The following is a 15,541-nucleotide window of genomic DNA, read 5'->3' on the forward strand; positions in this document are numbered from 1 at the left end:
ATTTCCGATCTGCTTTGCCTTGGTTAGACGTTTGAAATGAAATATAAATACTTGAGCAAGCCCCAAAATAAAGGCTTGCCTTTCCCCTGCTTAGCTTCCAGGACTTAATGTGTCTTGTCCAAGAATCTCCGTAAGTCATTACTTACAAAAGATAGTTAAAATCACCGTGTTTTGGTTCCACTTAGCCGAATCACTTTCATATATTAACTTCTATTTTGTGTGTGTATACATATAATTATATATACAAACATATACATTATCTTACATACACATGCACATACACGAGTGCATGTATGTACATATGCATACATACACCATACATGCCTATATACTCTCACACTATACAGACACTCACGTACATCTGCAATATATGGGATCATCCCATTTGAAATTGAAGGTTTATGTTTTCATCTTAAACCCGATCCTTACTACATAATCGTAGTAGTGTTTTTTTCTTTGCAACATGGCATTTTTCCAGTAGCTTCTGAACAGGAGGTTGTGCATCCTTATGTTTGGAGACCCCCTGAGGTACGTGGAGGGAGACCAGTGCTGAAGGCAGAGCCCTCCGGGGGCAGGAGAGCACAGAACAGGGCAGCAGAGTGTGGTAGATGAGAAGGCAGATGATGGAGAACACTTCAGGAATTTCTGATTGCTGTGACTTTACTGGTGGTTGGATTGTGTCCTTCAGTGGTGGGCAGTCTTTCAGGCTGCTTCTTGTGTACTGTTGCATTTAGGCTGGATACTAGGTTTATGGTGAAAAAGAAGCCCCCTTCCCCCTTCTGTTTTCTGCCACATATATTTTGAAGATAAATAATTACCTGTTATCAGGTGTTTGGCAGCTTGGACCTTGTAGTCTTTATTTGCCTTATTTTCCCCATAAAAGTGTCACAGGATATTTTAATTATCTGTTCATAGGATTTCTTGAGAGACTTCCCTTAATGATGAGACAGTTCAACAAAAAATCTCAAGATAATGGCTTTTCCACTTACATTTCTCAAATGTTCCTTCAAATGGAAGTGAAAGAATTATAAAAATCTTGTATGTAGTTTAGATTCCCAAGTGATATGATACAGAGGCTTTGTTGTAAGTATTGCACAGATGAGTTGTAAAGGGTAAAAGTGTAACTGAGTTTGTGGGAATCTGTAAAGGTGTTAAATATTTTGTAGGTAGCCAGCTTTTAGCGTGTAAGAGTTGTGTTCCATATGTATTTGTACTTAACCAGCTTCTGTTTTGGAGTGGAAAAGCACGTGTTTTCATCAGCATACCAAGGGTACTGACAGTGAGGCCAGTTCAGTTTGCATCTGTCCCTTTGCTTTAAATTTTGAACTTTAAATGAATAAAACCAACACAACAGATACAGCTCTTTTAAACATATTGAGGTCATATTTGGATGCAAAGCATACTGCAGAGAACATACTTTCTCACCTCAAACCATGGCAGAGATGGTTTAATACTGATCTTCAACTAACAGAACAGTAAGATGTAACTACTTGAAGATTAATTCTCAGGACATGGATGGGTGTGTGAAAACACTGCTGTCCCTTATATTCTCTGTTCTTTAACAGGCACTGTATTGCAATAGGCAGCCATATATGTATGAAAAATGTCTGCTGCAATACTCTGTGCTGGTGCTGAATGGTTGCATATCTGGGCTGCATGCTATGGTTGTGCCATGTGGTAATTGTCTCAGTACAGTCAAAAGTACAAATTGTGGGTGCATTTCTTTAGTTTTAAGGTCTGGTGCTAAAAATAATTGACCAAGCTTATTCTGTATGGGTGTAGTACTTCATGGTCACATTTCAGAAAACTGAATGGCTTGCTTACGTGCTGTTTAGGATGCTGCGCACAATGGAAGCGTTCTTAGAGTACTCTGAAGGTTTTGTTCCTACTTTCTTTCCCTCAGACTGTCACGGCCTACACCCATCACTGTGTATCATATGGGCTGGATTCTGATCCAGCGCCCACGTTTTTAAAAAGCAGATTCTGATTGCTTTACTCCGATTGAGCCAATCCAAACTGTCTTTGGTAAAGTTAATGCTTCTTCAGTTTGGTGCAGAGTTAGAATCTGGTTTTCTCCCGCAGATTATGTATTGTGTACTGCAAATTGTTGCCAACACCAAAGACTCATTTGTCTGCTTTTCTAATATTGAAGAGTCCTAATGATTAGTGCCAGACTGACAACCTTCAGGATTAAGTCTTCAAGCTAATGTCAGAACAAGAGGCAGTAGAGGTATCTTCATGGTAACTGGGCAGTGAATCTTCAAGATAAGCTGTCTTTGAAAAATTTACCTCTAAAAGAAAGGGTAGAAAACAACAAAACTAGTTCATGTTTTTAAAAGTATATCCAAAATGTTTAGTTTATAAATAATTAAAAATACTATCTTTGACCTTCTTTTAGTAAAATGAGCAGTTTTGGCAAGCCGGTGGTGTTGCATATGTCCCATGAAATATACAATTTATTATGAGTCCTGCATACAAGAAGGTAGCATGGTGGGTAGAGTGGCAATCCAGTTTCTCCCTACACTTGCCAGGTAAATATACTGATGATTTACTTAGAGTCAGATGGACAAAATGCTGAACTCCCACTGCCACTTTACTTTTTTCCTTGAGCTGGGCCCTTATCTGCTTCAGAAAGGCAGGGACGAAATTGGAAAGAAGCATCTGTATTCGCTTTGCTGGATTGTCAGCCATATCTGACAAGGGAATCCTGTAGTTTTACACTCCGCTTGTGCCCCAGATGCGTTCACAAAACATGTTCTACTCAATGGGATCCAAAAATATGTGAGACTTGATTTCCAGATGCTTGGAGAAGTATAGGCTGTAGCGAGAGCTTTGTGCATTTCTATATTGTAGTGATATTCTTACACAAGCTGTAGAAGAAAAACAAGAGCAGCATGGCTCCTGAGCAAATGTTGTTTCTAGTCACATACAATCCTTTGCAGCTGAGCCTGGTAACACGCTGCTTAGCTGTTTTGCTATGCAAGTGCAGAGAACGCTGTTAGCAATAAAGCCACTGCTGGTTTCTCCTCCAAAACCTCCCTCCTTGCAGTGCATTGGAAATGACTGAACTTTGGCCCTCAATCTGCTGACACCCTGAGGGAGTGTAAATGTAATGACGTCTTTGCTTGTTTCAGCTGCACAACAGGAAACGCTCATGGCCTCCCCTTCTTCCTGCTCTGAGAAAGTGCTGCCTTTTTTATTTATTTTTTTTTTTTATTTTTTTTTTTCTCTCCCTTCCCCTGCAGTCAAGCGGGCTGAGACCTAGTTTCAGGTCTGGGCTCGGCAGCCAGCCGGTGCTCGCACAGGGCCCCCATTGCTGCTGCCTCCTCTCCGGGGCAGCCAGTCGCCTCTGTATTGCTCTGCTGTGGTGGTGATGCTAGAAATATGAGCATTTTGATTTTTATGGGTTTTTTTTTCCACCTGGAGAAGTGACTGAGAAGAGAATACAGTTATGTGGCAATGGCTTGCTCCAGGGAGCATGTCACTGGATACAGCTCAGCTGCAAAGACCAGGATGGTCAGGTGATGATTTGCCTTGGGGAGACCACATCACTTGCATAATATAGAGGACACACTGTCAGGTGGGCATTGAGGGATCCTGGAATGTGGTCCCAATAGTGCTGAATAATGCTGAATATACAGGGCCTGAACAGATTGCTTTGCTTTGCTGTAATACAGAATCTTGCTTCTTGCAGAGAGCATTGACAGGAAACCTGTTTAACCCTCTCCGGTTGCTGCTTTTACACTTCGTAACCAAAACAGGGGCATGAGTAAGAACGGTTATTTGAGAAACACGAGCATTTTGCAGCTAACTCGAGGAGAATTTCGTCTCATCAAAGTCATCCAAAACATTAAAGCAATATTGCGTTCTTGCAAGTGAAATTGATTCAATATTCAACTGTAATTCTCTAATGGTTTGGGGGGGGCGGGTCACTCTCAAAATGCATATGCACTAGGGATTTTGCATCTTGTGGCATGAGAAAAAGCACTGAGTAGTCTAGAGTACAGTATCCTGAATTTGAAAGATTTAATTAACTTTGAATGTAAACAGTGCTGGTGCAGTTGCTTATTCGTTTGTTTAATGTTGCATAGGCATATTATCAGGGGAGCAGCTTTTGACTGTGTTCTGTAAGAAGCAAGTTCTGGATTTACTTCATTAATCTATCACACTACCTAGCTAAATAACTGTTGTTTTTAACAAGCTGGAGTTATGTAATGTGAATCGTGCCTGGTAAGATGCTTGTATGCAGGGAAAAGCAAGATAGGCAAAGAAATAATGGCACTCAACCTTTTGAGGAATAGGATATGACTGGGTTTTGAAATAAATACTGTGTGTCGATACTCTCAGCCATACAGACAAGGTCTAGCTATTCATTATGAGGATGTGTCTTAAAGTCTTGGGTTGGGAATGTTTAACAGACAGAAGAGTGAATTTGCTCAGGCATGTGCAGTCCTTGGAGGATTTTGTATATATGCATGCCAAATTCCACCCCTCACTCCTCACCCCCCCCCCCCACCCCCCCCCCCCTGTTGTTTTCCCTTTGAAAAAGCACTGTAGAATAATAAATGGGAAAATTCTCTTAAATGGGACTGACTTCACATATAAAAGAGAATAACTTGATGAGCTGTGATTGCCCCTGTAAAGTGTCATGTAAATCTCTTCTTCTAAATGTGCCCCTATAGGGTCATTAGGCATGTATACAATACAATAGTCCTCTGTCTCAAGAGATTTTACAGCCAGCTTATGGAAAGGGGAAGCAAGTGATTATATGAATGCATTAGAATAAAAGCAATTGATTTTAAGTTAAATCTTCCTTTAATAATATTTCCTTGAGAATTTTCATTGCTGTTATTCAGTCCTGATCTTCAAAGTCATGCAGAGTTGTTAATCCTGGGATGACTTTTTGCTTTAGTGGCATGGATACAAATATTAAATAATGTTAGGAAATAGAAGTGTGAGGATAACAGGTCTTTAGGAAAGGAGTGGGAATAATGACTTCTTGGAAAGAAACGGTTTAAACTGCTCCTGAATTTCCCTTCAGACTGTCCTACTCACTCTCGTTTTGACCAAATAAAGTCTGTATTCTTCCTTCCTTCATGCATAAATTCAATAGCTGTAGTCTGTGGCGTAGGGCTATTAACTGCTGTATTTTGAGATTTTATTGTTACCAACAACAAATATTCAAAAATGAGTGCTGATATTTATGGTCATCTCTTATATACTACCATATGTGCACAGTGGCAGATTATGCATTGGTACAGACAACAGCTGAGATGTTATAATGAGAAACAGTTACATCTGTAAGCTGCTTCTGTAGCTATAGCACCGTTTCTGATAGCAGCATGGAGAGGAGGAGATGAGCAAGCACAGATGGAAACATGTATTTTCTCACACGAGGCCATTCAGGTCATGGCCAAGGGATGTCAAAAAGGCACTGTAAGGAAGTAGACAGTGTTGCTCTCAGTATGTCCTTATTTTCCAAACAAATGCAGGATTTCTTTTGGACTGTCCATGCAACATCCTTCAGAAGGAACTTGCTTTTTTATGAAAACTTACAAGAAATTTCAGTGTTCAGGAGAATTTTCATTTATTATACTGGATTGAGTTAGTTCTGTGTCGTCATGTGTTACTGGTATAGCTGCAGAAGCTTGGAGCTGGGGGTCTACATAGTGGCATGTGAGGACACCAAGGTCTTGTAGGTGGAGAAAGATCTTTTCCTGAATCTGCATGATGATAACCAAATACAGGGTTCAACAAATGCTTGTATTTGTATCATCTCCAGTACTCTTTACTTCAGACTCTGTAGTGGTTTTTGGCTAACTAATAGTTATGTTCTTTCTGCAACTCCATAATTTTCTTAGTGCAGATGAATGTTATGTAAGGACGTCATAAAATCGTTGAAATATTTGTGCACACTATCAATACTAGCATGGGCTCAATTTTCTGATGTGGTTATTTAGGAGGGTTTGAGTGTACTTTACTTGAATTTCCCTTACTCTTTTGGATGAGAAGTCCTTGTGGTTTTGTTAAGAGCTGAGACTTGTAAGGTCAGGGGTAGGTGGGAGCACTGTGGGGCCCATGGGGAGTGTTCACCCCACGTTTCTGTAGAGCCTGTGAGATGGGCATAGCTGCAAGGGGGGGTTGTGGCTGCCTGATGCGTTGTGTTACGGTGAAAGCCTGTGCACCTTTGCTGGGGTGTGAACAGGGGTGTCCTGGGGGCTGCCAGGGTGTGAGCTGTGGCTGTGTGAGCACAGGCTGGAGCCATGGCAGGTGGGCACAGCTGGGCTCAGCTGGGCTCGGTGCCTGTGAGTAGCGAGGGTTGCTCGCCATCATGGGCTGGCCTTTATTTCTGGTGGAATTTCTGTTGAAATAAGCGTGATCTGAGTGAGCAGAGTAGGGCAAGTATGTGGCTGCCAGATGAAAGACAGTAATTGCCACGAGTGGCACTGATGCACGGGCAGGAAGGGGATGTATCTGTGTGTGTACAGGTGATGGCTTGGCCAGGAGTAAACTCTCACATCCTGAGGTCCTTGAATAGATCTTCAGAGGTTAGTAGTCCTGGTCATAAGGCTCTGCAGAGAGGGATTCTTGCCCTGCAGGTTGCTATACACAATTATTACGTCCTCCTTGATTTGTTAAAAGCCCATGTGTCTTGTTGTTCAAATCCTTAAGTGTCTTCAGGTTATTGAGTTGTTCCCATATTGCAGCAAAACTTGAAATAATTACCAACTCAGATTCACCATTTCTGCCACTTAAAAAAAGGTGTAATTTAATTTACACTAATTATTTAACTACATAAGATGCTCAGCGTGAAAATGACTAGGTGCAAATTAAGATTAAATAAGTAAAGGAGAAAAATATGCTGTGCATTATTTTTCATATTTAATGTTCTGTTTGTATTTCATTACCAGTCCATCTGCGAGAAGACTTCTCTTAGCAGATTGAAGCATTTTTTCAAGAAAAAAACATAGTGTACAGTTAGGCTAATAAAACCAAAATTTTAGTCTGAATAGATTAAGATGGGAGAGTTTTAATAAAATCTTCTCATTATTGCAGGCTTACTTTCTCAACTCTGGTTACACTATGTGTAGGTATAATCTTTAGAGCTGCGCAGTGGCCATGCTTTCTCCAGGTTGTGTTGCTGAAACACATTTTGTAGCCTCCCCAAAGTCATTGTGTGTGTGAAATCAGCCTCTAGGTAATACTGAAGTTCGTATAATGCATAACCTGAGTGGGTTACATGGTCTTGGCTTCTTGTCACAGGAATGGATTTGAGAGTGTTTCCCTGTAGCTGTGCTTGCTGCAGTCGTGCTACCCCACAGCCTGTCCCCTGTGAACGTGCCGTTGCTTTGGGAGCAACGGATCATGAGTCATGGTGGCTCTGCTGTTTGCGGGCATGAGAAGTAAAAGCTTTTGTGTTATTGTAGACAAGACTAGTGGTGGGGTGGGTTGAATGCGCTGCCAGTCTTACCAAGGTGAATTCAACACCGTAGCAGTGTTGCCATGGTACGTTTTTTTGGAAGCACCAATACCATACAACACCCTTCTGTATTGCAGAGAACTTGTTTCACCATCCAAAAATGTGTGTGCTGTCTTTCTTTACCTCAGCTGACCCTGGCTTTGAACCTTCCCAAACTTTGGAGATGTCTGGAGCGAGACTGCTTTGTGAATGGAATTTGTTTTTCTAAGTGCGGCATGAAAGATTTGGTTTATCTGCATGGAGCATGCTTGCTCAAGCAGTTGCTTTCCACGGTGCAGCGCTTGTAGATTAAAATCCTTTGTTGTGGTCATGCCAGTTCAGTTCCTTCTGCAGCAAGTCCATTTTGCTTGCAAGTGTGCTGCAGTAAGGTGCCTGGTTTCATTAGTGAGAAAGAAATTTTTTTCGTTTCCGCTGATGTGTCATTCTTGTGGATTCAAAATGGTAATGACAATTTTGTGTAACCATTTTTCAAAGATACTTTGAAAACTGGAATAACACTCCATGCTTCAATGTATATTTTATTTCACCTGTAAAACCGCTTTTACTGCATGCGTTTGCACTTGGAACTTGAACACTTTGCATCGAAACTAGAAGTGTCATATGTATGGAGTAGGTCATTTATGGTGACGTATTTTACTGTCTGTGATGTGTGGTCACACAAGCTCAACAGTACGCAGCTGACTTGATATATTTACTTAATTCTCTACCTAAGGAAATACGGTCTAGTGACTAGTAGGCTAGGCGGGAACTTAATACCCATAGGTTCAATTCCTGGTTCTGCTGCACAGTTCATGAGTTTAGGGTAAGATTCACAACACCTTACTGATTTTCATGTGAATTATATTCATAAATATGACTTAGGCATAAAAATACCATTATTGTGCAGTATTCTCTTTATGTCAGTTCCACTTCCTTATTTTATGGAGATATCCTGTAGACAGATGCTGTGTTCTGCTGTCAGTCCATAGGGAGCCAATAGGAGTTTTGTGCTAAAACTGTGGGATTTGAACCTTATTTTTTTTTTTCGTTTGTGTATCTGTTTTTAAGTGCCCACTCTCAGAGTGATCAGTTGTTGTGCTATTTACTATGACCACGTCTGCTCATAGTATTTATGCTGTTAAAGGTCATACAGGTCATTGCAGAAGTCAGGGTACACGCTGCTTTGGAGTCCAGTTCTGTCTCCTAAAGAACGAAAATAGCCTGGCTAAGGTACAGTCAGCAGCTAAGGCATTAGCGAAGGGCAGAATGCATAGACCTGGATCCAATCGTTGAATGCTGTGTTTAGAAAAAGAGTTAATTTTTTTCCCAAACAAACTGGTAAAATTCAAGGTGGAAATCTGTACATTTTTTTTTACAATTGACATTGTATTGCAGTGAGTGTTAGAGTGAGTACCAGCTTTGCAGAGCAGAGGGAAGAGGTACTTCTGTTGAGTGGGTACATGCAGAACCTGCCAGTTTTAAGAGTAAAGCTGTGTGCAACTGTGAAAGTTGTGTTTTGAAGTACCCGGGCAGTTCAAAGGGTAACTGCCAAAGCGAAGGCTTAAGACAGCTGCTGGGAGCACTACAAAATGTTTTGGGGTCTACAAGGGACACGAGTGCTTCCTAAACCAGCAGAGTGCCTGCAGGGACACTTGGCCTCACCTGCGCTAAACCTTTGGGAGGTGTGAATCAGCTCGCTGTCACTGGCAGCCCAAAAGTCCCCACAATTTATGCCAGGTGATGTTGCGTAGTTGCTCTTTTTTCCTCCTGATCCGGGATGTTGTGACTGAGCTCTGTAAATGTCTGTGGGGGAATGGGAGGTGGTGGTGGGAGTGTTGAGGAGACCTGCGGATGGGGCTGGTTTTATACTACGTGCAACCTTTACCACACCCACTCGTTAGCAACACGCACTTTTCACTAACAGGCATTTCTGAAGAAAATGTTAATCATCATTGCTATGTGCGCAGAGCTGGTAGTCTTTCACAGCCGTGGTCTGGTGGCTGGGAGCGTGCCGTGCGGCAGGACCGTGGTGCCCTGCCCAGGTTGCGGTGGTCAGGGCTGAACCTCACCGGCAAGAGAAGGCAGACCGTGAGCAGCCTTGTCTTCACTCCCCCACTGGTCTTTTCCCCCCTGTTTCCTAGTTTAAGACTTAAACAGGAAGAGTTCAAGTAGTTAAAGCGATTAAACTTAATGCTTTTGATACTGCTTGTCTTGTATTTCTCTGTGTTGTCTGTGATGCTTGTGGCCTACTCAGAAGGGTGTCCTGCGTGTTTGCAGTCCTTTCTGCTTGTCGTGTCCTTTGCTGCTTGGGTACCTCCTACATGCAGCTAGGCCCATCTTGGCCAGACTGGTGAGCACATTGCTTAGCAAACAAAGAAAATGCGATGGCAGGTAGAAAATGTAATGTAGAGACCGAGTGAAAAGTGAAGGCCTTGAATACCTGCCAGATGTATCCGGTGCTTGATTAGCAAAATTCCTAAGTGAAACTTTAATTTTGGGCAGATTCCTAAGTCATAGTGAAATTACTGTGTCCTACATGTGCTCCTGAAGTTAGGTTTATGCTTATGTATTTTGTGAATAGAAATGACTTATTGAGCTGGAGCCAGCGTGGGGAATTTTGGGACTCCTGCTGTTCTGCTTACAGTATTTTGCAGGAGAGTTTAAGGCTGTAGAATGACACCAACTGGATCCACAGAACAATCTGCTCCTGTTCCCGTGAACTCCAAATTATTTTCCTTCTCACATGCAAAGTTGTACCAAGAGCTGCATTTAAAAACCCATCTGTTGTCCATATTATATCAATAGAAAGAAAAATTTTAGACTTCTAAAATATTCTGATTACGTGTTCCATCCTGCTGTCATCTGTCTTTCAACTACATTTCTTGTAGTTGCACTTACTTCTAGCTGCTCAAATCTTTTTCCTCCCACTAACAGATGAAACTCTGAGTGCAAAAGTAGAAGCAGAATGCTACAAAAGGGTAGTGGAAAGAAATTACTGGTTTCAAATAAGATGCTTTTGGTAGTATAAAATAAATTGATACAATGTTTTTTTTCTTATCAAATGTGGGAATAAGTAATAAATTAAAAGTTGTTTTGTCACATTTTTCATTATACAGATAGTATGTTTGAGGTATCATTAATGTCTATATGTGTTTTAATATAATCTGTGATGTGTAACAAAATACAGCAATTTTTCTTTTAATTTTTACAGCAAAATAAGGTAGTAATTCCAGTGCTGCTGGTTGTAATTCACCTGCTGCTGATCCCACTTTTCTGTGTTGCAGTGGCAGTAGCACAAGCATACTCCTTGGCAGATACACTGCTTTTCCACAGGGCAGCAAAGTTCATCTGTCTTGTTTATATTTTTTTTGGTTTGTTGTTACATTTTGGTGAAACAGCCAATAGCGACAGAACTGGAGAGACAATATTGTGTTGTTTCAGGTTTACAACCTTTTCTTTGCAACTGTAATGTCTACTCAGGGGTGTCCTCTGTGTGTGTATTTACATCTGTTACAGCATCCTGGCTTTTCTCCCACCATTTTCAAAGCAATGCCTTCTAATTGAGGGCTTCAGGATTATTCAAATACTGCACTGCGTCATGCCTGGAAAACTCCATGGGAGACACTCTGGCAATGGGAACTTTGTAGCCTTTTCCCAGTGAGATACAGGTCACAAACTCAAACTTCTCGTCCCATGATGGTTGGATAGCTAGGCCACAGACCTCTGTTCATGGGAAATTCAGTGCTGACACCTGTCTGTGTTTCTTATCAACCCTCTGTAAAGTTTCATGCTCAGTATTAGAGCAGTGTCTGCTAGCAGTTGACCAGTCTTACTCATTTGTTCCCCAGTATGAAGAAAGCGAAAGCCTTCACCACATGCGGTTAATGATCTGCTAAACAGCTCATTTTACCAGGATTTCAGTTGCCACTACCTAAACCCTTACTGCTTTCCCTTCAACAATTTAGTATTTCCAAAGATTCACTTGAATCTTGAAACCATCCCCTTGGAAACTGCAGGTCCCTGCTGTGGAAGCGTTTGGCAGGAGCTGTTCCATAACAGATTAGTGTGCGTGGCCCAAGAGGATCCCATTGATGTCTGTTCACAGATTCCCAATTTTACAGGTGTTTCTTTCTGAGATTGGGTAATGGAGGTGATGACTCAGAGGGAAGTCCTGATATGGAAGGTTTCTCCTGATACAGAAAGATTTTGAGGACAAGATTTGGGCAAGGGGATATCACACAGGGAATGACTGACAGATTTCAGACTTCAGCGAGGGAATAATTAGCTCCTGAATTTGAAGGTTTGGGTCAGGGGGCAACGCTGGTTTCCTTTGTCAGGACATTAAGGAGGAGTAGTTCAGTTTTAGACAAGCAGTTGGTAAGACTCCTGTTGTGACGCTGCTGGGATGTGGAAGACCTCGAGATAAAGTGTTGGTGGAAACAGTGGGTGAAAAGGACTTAAGGCAGACCACTAAAAGGAAGGTATAATGAATATACCTGTGGAGTTCTGGTACAGTAGTGTGTTGTCCACTATTTAACTGACACTTTCAAAGTCACAGACCTTTCTGTTACTGAATTTCAGTCTTGAACATTTTTGGGTAGAGAACTGTAAAGCAGTGAGTGTTTTCACAGCTCTTTCTGGGTGATGCATACTTCTGTGAAATAAACTGCATGTGCTCTTTATTGATTTGTCCCCTGAATGTAAAGGTTCAAAATTTAGAATTATGCACAGGTTACTGTTTTTAAATGTGTAATGAGTACTGGGTTTAGGATGTGTAAGGAACAAACCCATGTCTGCAGTAGCAGATTTTTGTCGCAATAATACGAGACTCAGAGGAGACTATTTGGGAGTGCCCAGTGTGGAGGGACATGAAAGCAGGCAGGGGCCATGGGGGGGGTGGGGGTTGGGGGCTGGGCACTCAGTCTGGAGCAGCTGTGCACTGGGCAGCGAAGCTCAACTCCAGAAACAGTTCTAGCGGGGATATCGCCCAGCTGGTGCTTTTATACATCTTGACTTACGGCACCAACATTCAAATTCAGGTCAAAGGTAGAAGAGTGGTAGGATGGAAGGTTAGTGAGGCAATGGTACATGTGTGTATTTGAGAACCTTCTCATCCCCTGGTTTTCTGCTTCAGTACTGCCCCCACGAGATGCCCTAGAAAATGCCTCAGATTTTTCCGTATGCAGCAGAAATCATGAACCCCAGCTTCCTGTAAGTGCCTGTCTTTTGGATGCAGTCCCTGCTGTGTTTGGGCTGCTGTATAAAAGGAGGTGAAGGACTGACCCTTGAACTGATAGCCAGGTCGTACTGGCTTGGTCACATCCTTGCTGCTACAGCAGCCCTCCTGACAGCACGCTTGGCTTGTGAGGGGGTGGTTGGAGTGGTTCGAAAACACACAGGAGGTGAGCTATTGAGCAGTGTGCTGCAGTGCTCAAACTTGCTTTTTTTCCTCACTTTTTATTCAGCCATACAGGTGCACCTGTAGTTGTGAACTTCAGATTTCAGCAGTTTTGCATCTCTGTACATCTATTTTATCTGCAGATCCTGTGTTGTCTTATGAGTCAACGTGGAAGATTTTTCCTTTAGTGTGGATGCTGGCAGTCTGTCTCTTGTCTGAGCACAAGCTGGAATCAGAAGGAACTTCTTCCAACTGAGTAATTTTCAGATTGCTACCTCTTTGTTAAATGTCTGTAGAGAAGTTATTAGGGGAAGACAGACAGACACAGGCGTGACATTACACACAGTGTGTGATTGCAGGTTTTTTTTACATAGGAAACAAGGCTACAAAAGAGATCTTGGGAGGAAGGCAGAGTTTATTCCTTTAAGAATACTTTCCGGATAGGAAGCTGTGTGAAAATGATAAAATGGTGGATTTGTGTGATATACATGATTTTTTATTATGGTGACTTATTTTCCTTGTGGTAACATCTAAAGGTTTCAGTGAAGATGTAGGCCTCCTTGTCTTTAAGTCTTCAGACACATTGAACTTGCAGTGTAAGTATTTGATAGATAAAGATGAACAGAGGAAAAAAATGTTATCACAGGGGTCAAAAACAGAGGCAGATGGTGAGATGCCCTTCATGGTCAGATAGGAAATCTGTGGCAGCTAAGAGCTCAGCCTGTTTCTCAAGCCCTATGAGTTGATGGAACTCTCAGCACCATACATTGCTTAGCAGCACAGAAGTCAATCTTGCAACGCCATGTGAGCCTTTTAGCTCCATGTTAAACCTTCAGCAAACCTTTTTTCAGTGAAGCTTTTGACATACTTAAAAGTTTATTGCATGTATCTTTATGTTGTAATTCAAACCTAAATTTGTTTTGTTCTGGAGTTTAAAGGTCCCTTCTGATATAAAGCACATTGATTTTGGGAAAGATTTATGGAATAATGTCAGATGCTGCTATTTTAAAAAATGTTACTGCCTTGCAAAAGTGAATTTCTTGTTTCTTTGTCTAGTAACATATTGGGAGCACTTGAAAGGAAGTGTTGGAATAAGGAGATTTCTACCCTGGGGGGGTAGTATCCTGTGCTTTCGTTAGGTCATGTCAGGCCATTGTTTTGCTTTTCTTATCATAGAGATCTTGTGTCTTTATTCGTGCTCAGCTGTGGACCTGAGTTTCCTGGAAGAGTGAAATAATTAAGAATTAATACTATAAAATCGTATGTTCTCTGTTTGTAGCTGTTTGTTTAGTCTAAGGCAGTTCTTACCTGTAGTTATATATAGTAATAGGTGGTGTAGATACATACCAGTAATAAGTAGTATCTAGTATCTGTGGTTCTCAGTGTAGCTGAAAAGAAATGCAGTTATTCTCTGTAAGTATGAGAATACATAGACTGAGAGATTCAAGGCCACCCATCAAATGGCTAGTAAAACTGGCATCTCTTGATCCCTGCAGGTTTTCACCCCTAATTGCCAGCTGCTGTTCTCAGTGGCTTTGTCTCTGCTAGAGGGTTACAGAGTGGCAGAGTATGGGAAAGGGCATATATGATTTATTACTTTAGGTGCAGCCACTGGGAAGGATGGTTAGGTACGCAGAGTGGTTTATCAGTAGAAGTCATTAAAGTAGGATGATTAATGTAGTGCCAGAGAAGGGCACATGGTGTGTTGTGCTTGCTCTTAAAATCTATGAACTGCTACACAAGGTCATGCAGCCTAAAGACAGTCCCGGTGAGAGGAGTCGTGGCAGGAAGAAGGACATTGCCAGCCTAAATTGAGAGCTTATATTACTGTGCAGTTGTGTCCTGTCATGGAGGAACACCTCCCTAATGACTTGCTGATGGAATGGTGAAAGCTACTTTGTCTTGCCTGGTAAATCTGGCTTGGTTCTGGTGTGACAGGGCTGAGATATATATTAATATAAGTGATGTGAGCAATAGCTTCCTGATCACAGCCTGGGATGCAAGTGCCTGCTTTGCAAATAAGCAGAATTTCTAGCACTGACAGTGAGATGCCTTTCCTCACTACTGTATTTATCGTTGAATAGAAGGAGGCATGAGAAGGTGAGGCTTGTGAAGTCTCATATGCATGGGACTCTTGCTTTGAAATGTGTTATTCTATTTCCTCCAAGTCTTCCTCAGGGGAACACTTAGTTTGGATTTCCTTTGTGTTTTACCATCGATTCTTCAGTTGTCACTATCTGCTTGTAGACTGTGGCCATAGTTTGAGTCTACTTTATTCTCTGTCAACCACTGCCACTCTGCTTGCAGGCTGCACTGTGATGTGTAGATTGTATGCTATGTAGAGAAGGCAGAAGTTTTGGTAGATGCTGGGAGCAGAGCAGAGGTGCCACGGGTAACCCCATAAAACACGATAGGTGCGCAGCAGCCAGCAGATCTGGCAGCCTGCCAGATTAGCATAGAAACCACCTCCTGCACAGACCTTGTTTTTCCAGCTAAGGACCGATATGCTCTCTTAAAAACAAAAATAAATAAATTGCACCGAGGGTATTCTAGTCCTTTCAGGGACAGCTCTGACTAAGAGAAAATGGAGAAAAAACTCCTGGCAGAGGTTATACTGAGGCTGTCATCTTCACGTAAGTGGCAACACCAGAAAGAGATGAAGTTGCACAGCCATATGAATAAAT

The 15,541-nt window shown here is 41.9% G+C and overlaps 1 protein-coding gene across 3 annotated transcripts in view; it reads left to right on the forward strand.

Moving 5' to 3' along the window:
• The first annotated feature begins 3,295 nt into the window (after positions 1-3,295).
• Positions 3,296-15,541, forward strand: part of HIVEP2 (HIVEP zinc finger 2) — a 126,780-nt gene continuing 114,534 nt past the window's right edge. For all 3 annotated transcript variants that reach the window (XM_040597322.1, XM_040597321.1, XM_040597324.1), the window contains exon 1: positions 3,296-3,580. The gene's annotated coding sequence lies outside the window, so the exon portion shown is untranslated. The remainder of the gene's footprint in view (positions 3,581-15,541) is intronic.

This window comes from Falco naumanni, chromosome 6 (assembly GCF_017639655.2).
Source record: "Falco naumanni isolate bFalNau1 chromosome 6, bFalNau1.pat, whole genome shotgun sequence".
NCBI classification, from domain to species: domain Eukaryota; kingdom Metazoa; phylum Chordata; class Aves; order Falconiformes; family Falconidae; genus Falco; species Falco naumanni.